The sequence below is a fragment of the Anastrepha ludens genome, chromosome 6 (assembly GCF_028408465.1).
Source record: "Anastrepha ludens isolate Willacy chromosome 6, idAnaLude1.1, whole genome shotgun sequence".
In the NCBI taxonomy this organism is placed as follows: domain Eukaryota; kingdom Metazoa; phylum Arthropoda; class Insecta; order Diptera; family Tephritidae; genus Anastrepha; species Anastrepha ludens.
The window spans coordinates 60,712,055-60,718,793 of NC_071502.1; the positions used below are offsets into that span (position 1 = coordinate 60,712,055).

At 34.2% G+C, this 6,739-nt stretch overlaps 1 protein-coding gene across 1 annotated transcript in view; it reads right to left on the reverse strand.

Annotated features, from left to right (window-relative positions):
• Positions 1–6,739, reverse strand: part of LOC128866876 (uncharacterized) — a 33,518-nt gene extending 26,779 nt beyond the window's left edge. Inside the window, exon 1 of the mRNA XM_054107913.1 lies at positions 5,738–6,739. The gene's annotated coding sequence lies outside the window, so the exon portion shown is untranslated. The remainder of the gene's footprint in view (positions 1–5,737) is intronic.

Consider the following 6,739-nt stretch of genomic DNA (forward strand, 5'->3'; position numbering starts at 1 on the left):
GCGCCCGTGGCAAGCGGGAAAGCAACTAATAATAATAATAGTAATTTTGTTTCATAATCTATAATACATCTTTAATTCCGCCGGTGAACCAGATTTGGAATTAAAAAATCGCTCAGTTGACACATAAAATATGAGTCCGTAACGTAATTTGCATTAATTTTATTTGTGTTTCTGAAGTAAATAGCTTCTTCACTGTTAGTTTTTTTAAAGAACTTGTCTTAATTTTTTTTAAGATTTACTTATAGTTTAAATTTGAATGTTTAGCAATTTCGGTGCCAGAATGAAGTTTCTTTTAGTTTTATGGGGGTAGGGGAATCCAGAATTAAAAAAAAAAATTGGAAAATAACATCAGGCAAATGACCACCATGACCACGCTTACAGGACATCCTATTCCTATTCATGAAATTTTCCGTAACCGAATTGCAAAGTTGGTGCCTTATGTCCTCGATAGCCTCACGAATTCCATCTTTGAGGTCTTGAATCGACCCTGGGCTGTTGGCGTAGACCTTCTCTTTCACGTGGTTCCAAATAAAAAAGTCACAAGGTGTTAAATCACAAGATCTCGGTGGCCAAGTGTGATCACCTCTTCGAGAGATAACACTGTTCGGAAACTTACCGTAAAAGGTCAATGGTTTCGTTGCTTGTATGGCACGTAAGACGGCGCGTCTTCGTTGTCGAGATTAATACCATCCAATTCCGATCATAAAAAATCGTTAATCATCTCTCTATAGCGCAATCCATTCACTCATAACACCTGTTAAACAAATTGCATGAAAATTTGAAGTGCATTCGATAAATATTTTTCGAGTTATTCAACAATTAACAAAGGTCGCTCGTGCGCTCCGGAGCGTTCGCAAAACTTTAATTGCGTTTTTCTCAAAACTATGTTTTTTGAGCTCGTGATCACTGTAACTTAAAAATCGAGTGGTAGATTTGAATAAAATTTATACTGCTTTTGAAAAAACATAAAAAACTCGTGCCTGATCGAAGGATTTTTTTTTCAAAAATTTCGATTTTTTTTAAACAATTAATTATCGGGGTTTTTCTCGAAAATCTGAAAAATATTTCCGCCATATTGTTAATTTTGAAAAAAAGTTTTGATCAGGCACGAGATTATCTATTAATAAAACTAATTTTTCTTGTGCGATTCATTTTAGATGACTCGCCAAGGACTTGTGATGGTCAACGCAAGGGGCTTCTGCAGAAACGGGCTCTAAACGGGCTACAAACAGCGATAACTTTTGAAATTGTTAATTTTTTTTTTATTTTGCTAAAGTCAAGTCGTAACTTGATGTTTTAATCCTATGTTTTTATTTTTGTAAAGTAAAGCAATTGACTAGCAAAAAAAAAAAACTATTGAAAATCATAATTTTTTCAGGCCTCTGACTACCCTTAACCCCTTACGATAAAAGAAGTTCTGCACACACTTTTAATATGAAATAGAATATTTTAAAATGTTGGAATGGAATTGATGTTTTTTTTTGTATTTTAACTGGTACAAAACTGCGTATTTTGGAAACATATTAAATTCATTTTGGCTAGTATTACATTTCATAGGATATCGCCGGACATTTCTTAGAACATTGTTTAAACGGAAAGATATAGAACACGAACTGGTTAAGCTGAAAAGTGAACTGGCTGTATTATAGGTCACAACATTAATTTTTCCCTGCAGGGTATGTATTTACATAAATACCTATACTAAGTATATATACACATACAAATATAAAGTTTTTCTTATATTTGCCTCTCCCGCGTAATTTATTACCGTCAAAATTGAATTTTCCAAAGCATTTTTTACTGACGTTATTGTACAGTATGTACTAAATTTTTGTTGCTACTTTCTTCTCACCTAAGATTTTTCTTTGTTGTTTTGTCTACTCAAAATATACATTCGTTGTCTAGAAATTTAACGCATTTGACAGCTTGTTGTGGCTTATTTGACGAGCTGCAATACTTTGATATTCCACTGGCCGGCAAAGACAATAGAAATGATTTCTCTAAACGTTTGCCAATTGCAACGCTATCTGTCAGCTTGTAAAAAGTATTTTTGTCTTTAGAATATTCTTTGTTAATTTTCGTTATTTATGCATATTTGTTTAAAATATATGCAAAAACGAATAAATAAAATAATAAATTAGAACATTTTCGTAAACTCGCATATGCAGTCACAGACATAAATGCAAGTAAGTATATACCTACAGTTAATCACATAAGATTGCAACCACATTATCGAGGGTAGTACTCATAGTATTGTAAACCTTTTCGCATACGAGTATCTAGGGGCGCATTGCTGTTTGTTCAAAGCAGACGACAGACTCAGCGAGTTTGCGTACATCTTCCGATTTTAGTTAGTTTTTGGGTTGTACGCAGCACAAGAGACCCAAACTCGTAAGTTAATAAACGAACCTGACTTTAATTTTGCGCCTTTAATTCTGCCCTGAAACAAGTTGTAGGCATTTAAGTGTGTGAAACTTAAAACGACTGAGTACTTTCTACAAACGGAGGGGCGAAGTGGGGCTATCACTTTGCATTGCTCGTCAAAATCACCCAATTTCATATCTTCGAAAATGATAAGTCTGCAATTCGCGGCATCTCATTCAATAACTAAATTCGGAAAAATCTAAGTATTGTCCAAGCCTTTGATATTAATAAAGCAGTATACTACTGAGCAAGAAATGTCTAAATAAATATTATCCTCTTTTGTAACAGACTGTAGATTTGTATATACTTCTTCAGTGTAAAATTGACAGCACTAATGACCTTTAAAAATATTTTCCCATGTGCTAAACGAGTTTACATACATTCGTATTGTGCATGAGTATATTTATGTAATTTTATTGTTATTTTGGAATTTGTGAAATTTGTTGCGACACAAACTTTGTTCAAATTCTTGAAGAATTCTTGTTTGCTATTTTCATTCTTTTAATTAGTTTACAAAATATTTGGTGTGCGAATAAATAAGAGAGCTAGGGCAAAGAAGGAAAAATAATGGCAATCGCAAATATGTCACACAGTCAGTCGGGTGTATGATACCAGAACTACTGGGACTTAAGCCAGCACATGACTGCTACTCAAGCGGCCATCCCCAAAAATGCATGGTTCATGTTTTATACTGTTACAACAACAACAGTATTTGAAATGTGTTAACGTAATTACCAAAATTTGTCGAAGTGATAGAGCAATAAATGTGGATCTCTCATGAAAGTTGATTTTACTTTAACGAAACAACCTGAATTTATATTCGGCCATGGATTGTAACTGTAGTAGCATTCCCCAAATATTAAGATGAATGTTATATGCTGCAAAAACAAGAACAACATCATCAAATGCTTATATACAAATTCACGAAGTTTGAGACTCTTCGTCCAAGTCTCTAAAGATCCAAGTATTGAGCTAAAACATCGGGAGAACAAAATCCAAGTCCAGGCTGTTCTATTGAATCTGATGAGAGCTCCTGTATTAGGGTCCAAACATTTATAGTTAGCTTTACTTAGTTTGACGCGAAATGAGAACTGATAGCGCAGTGTTCCTTGTGGAACATTGATGTTTATAAGCTCAGTAGTTCCAGGAAGTCAATGAGACCATAAATGACATCATAGACAAACAACAGCAATTGAATGGTTCTTGTCGCTTCAAATGACTTGATTCCTAAAGGATGGACAGGTTAAAATGGCAAAGGATAAGAGAAATTAAGTGGCTTGAGAGCAAAACGAATGAAACTCCGCTGGAATTTTTGGAGAAATAGAAATAAGTTGAAATTCGATAGAAATAAGTTAATTGGATGTTAGATTAAAGAAGCACAGTCCAATTTTGATCGCACCAAAGAATTAAATACAAATTTTTCTTGTATACGGATCTTTAAAGTTCCTATCTTAGCGGCGGAGAAGCTAACTTCAGTAACTTGACTGTTTTGTAGATCACCTGTTAGAGTAAAAAAATTAATAAAATGAATAAATTAAACTGTTAGGTATTTGGCCGAGCTTCTCCTCCCATTTGCGGTGTGCGTCTTGATGTTGTTCCACAAATGGAGGGACCTACAGTTTTAAGCCGACTTCGAACCATCGAGCATAAAGATAGCGAGCGGGGAAGTGGCGAATAGAAGAAGACTTATATACTATATATGTATATATACATGATTGGCGCCTACATCCTATACAAGTAGGTTAAAATTTCCATACTTCTTTCTACATATTTCAAATATCATTAATTTTTCTCTATAAAGCTTGCCCACCCATATCTTTAAGCTACACCCGAGCAATTGGCCACGTTTTTGAATGTAAGAGTTTATCTTATATAGTTACAGTGAACTCTAGATTATTACGACTCTGGTTTATAGTCATAACTGATATTTCGCGACATCGAAAATTTTATGATTCTAGCTTTTAAAAATATGAGAGTGGCACCTTCGTTACTGCAGTAACTCACTTTTTGGAATAGCTTAAACTCGTTTTCTTATTTTGAATGTGATCATTTTACTCTGATTTCTCAAACGCAGATACACCTGTGTTCACAATATTATCGCCGCAACATATTGAACAGCTTTAAGTAGCTATTCATTTTTTATTTAATTTTTGTTTCTTTTGTTGTTTTTATAAAAATATAGTAAAACTACAACTAAAGCCATATAAACTTCACGTTGCAAACTTTGCAAAAAATTTTAAAAGTTAAAAAAAATTCGTAAAATTTTGACACTTTTTAATCAAAATTTTTAAACAACTTTTTAGTACACAGTTTTATAGCTCAGTGAATTTGGGCATAATAAACTGTAAGTTTGAGATTGCTTCAAATTTGCGATGACTTTTGAATTGTTGTTTTTTTATGTTTTTTTTTTTGGCGGCAGTATTGCGCATTTCCTTCACATAAAAAATCTAACATTCGTTACATGTAAGAAAATGCATAAACTCGACAGCAAGTCTCGCAAAAATCAACTCGAATTTTGAGCCATTTAACACTGGCTCTTTATTGTACTAAAACTCAATGGGCTTCAAAAGCTGTACTAAATTTTTTTCTAAAAATTCCGAATAAAATATTTGAAATTTTAATTCAATTACAATTCTTTAATTTCTTTGTTATTATGCACAAAGTTTATGATTTTCTTTGGACTGTGAACTATATAAAAAAAATTCAAAAATAAGAAATATGTGCATATGTATATAAGTACATACATATATCCTTTTTAATAATGCATCAAATAATAATAAATATTTCATTCGGTTTATAGAAATTAGTATTCTAATAATTTCTTGCGAATTCAAAGTAAAAAACTAATCGCGGTTTTTGTGAAACCTCTGCACAAACTGCTTTAGTTTTCACTAGTCACTGCAATCAAAAAGGTACTGTATTTACACTGACAACCAAGCTCAATAAGGTACTCATACGCCCAGTGGGATGTTCGAACGCCATGTAAGCTACATACTGCTGTTATAGATATACCGGATTTCTGCTTCATAGGCATTCTCATAGCGTTAATTTCGTTTGTTTAAATTTCTTTAATGCCTTTGCTTCTCTTGTGACATTTTGTTGGTATTTGTATTTTTGGGGGTTCGTGTTCATTGTCACATTGATCGTGAAAGTATTAGCTGCTACATTCACAACCTGCAGCTAAAATGAATTATGCAACTACACTTTCAACTAGATAATGTGCATATATATGTATATATATATATATTTTGAGCGCGTTATAAATAAATAAATGCTGTATATCTTTTTTTAGAAGCTCAGTGTTGAACATTACCTGCTTTCTCGCACATAAAATGCGTTGCTTATTTTAACTCCTCTTGATTGTGCAGGCAGATGCTTTTTTCTTCGAATTAAATATTTTATTTCTTTGTTTTTTGTTTTCAAAAATTCATCACTGATATTCTGAGTAGCACACTTTCTTTTGGATTTGCGTGAAATGATGTGTGTCACATTTTTGTTATTTGATGTTTTTGGTTTTCAAAACTCTTAAATTTTACTTCGTAGTTAATCACTTTGTTTTAAGAACTCTCAATTACTAGAGATATTTATTTCCAAAGTATAGATTACTAAGTTTTTTACATTTTAACTCTAGTCACATTGTCAACACTTTAGCAGCTTTATAGTGGTTGGGGATAGCACTTTCCGGGTATAGGGGTACGGCAAGCGACCCGCTTGCTTGCTTGTTACAACGACAATAATTCGTCCGATCGGTCAATCAGTCATTCGCACACTGATGCGACCACGTTCCTGGTGACTGGCGAGTGGCCATATAGCTGCCTAGTTGCCTGCTGCCTGGCTGCCTTTTCTGCCTACTTGCTGGCTCGCTTGCCCCTGTGTGCCGCGCCTGTGTGTGTATGCGTGTGTGGTTTGGCTGCCTGGTTGCGGCGCGCTGATCAGAGCAGGCGACAAGTAATCAGTCTTATTTACATGTTTTGATTGTGCTAGTCTGTGCCACTGCATTATTTGGCTGTTGTTTCTTTGTTTGCGGGTCCGTCGTTAACACTCTTCGGATGTGACTCCCTTTTTGCACAACAAAAGTTCTAATTAAACGAGTATTCTTTAAAATGAGTTGCTGAAGTGGTAGGTGAAGTGAGAAGCCATCAACTGAGTTATTAGGACTTTGTACTCTAACTGTCGAATATGCTAATATTCTAATTTCTCTTCGCTAAAATTGTGTTCCTTTTCATTCGCGTTTACGCGCTCAAAAGCAACGTATGTTGGCGAGTACATGAGCAACAGCATGGCCAACAGGTCAGCTCACCTCACTCGGCTGCTC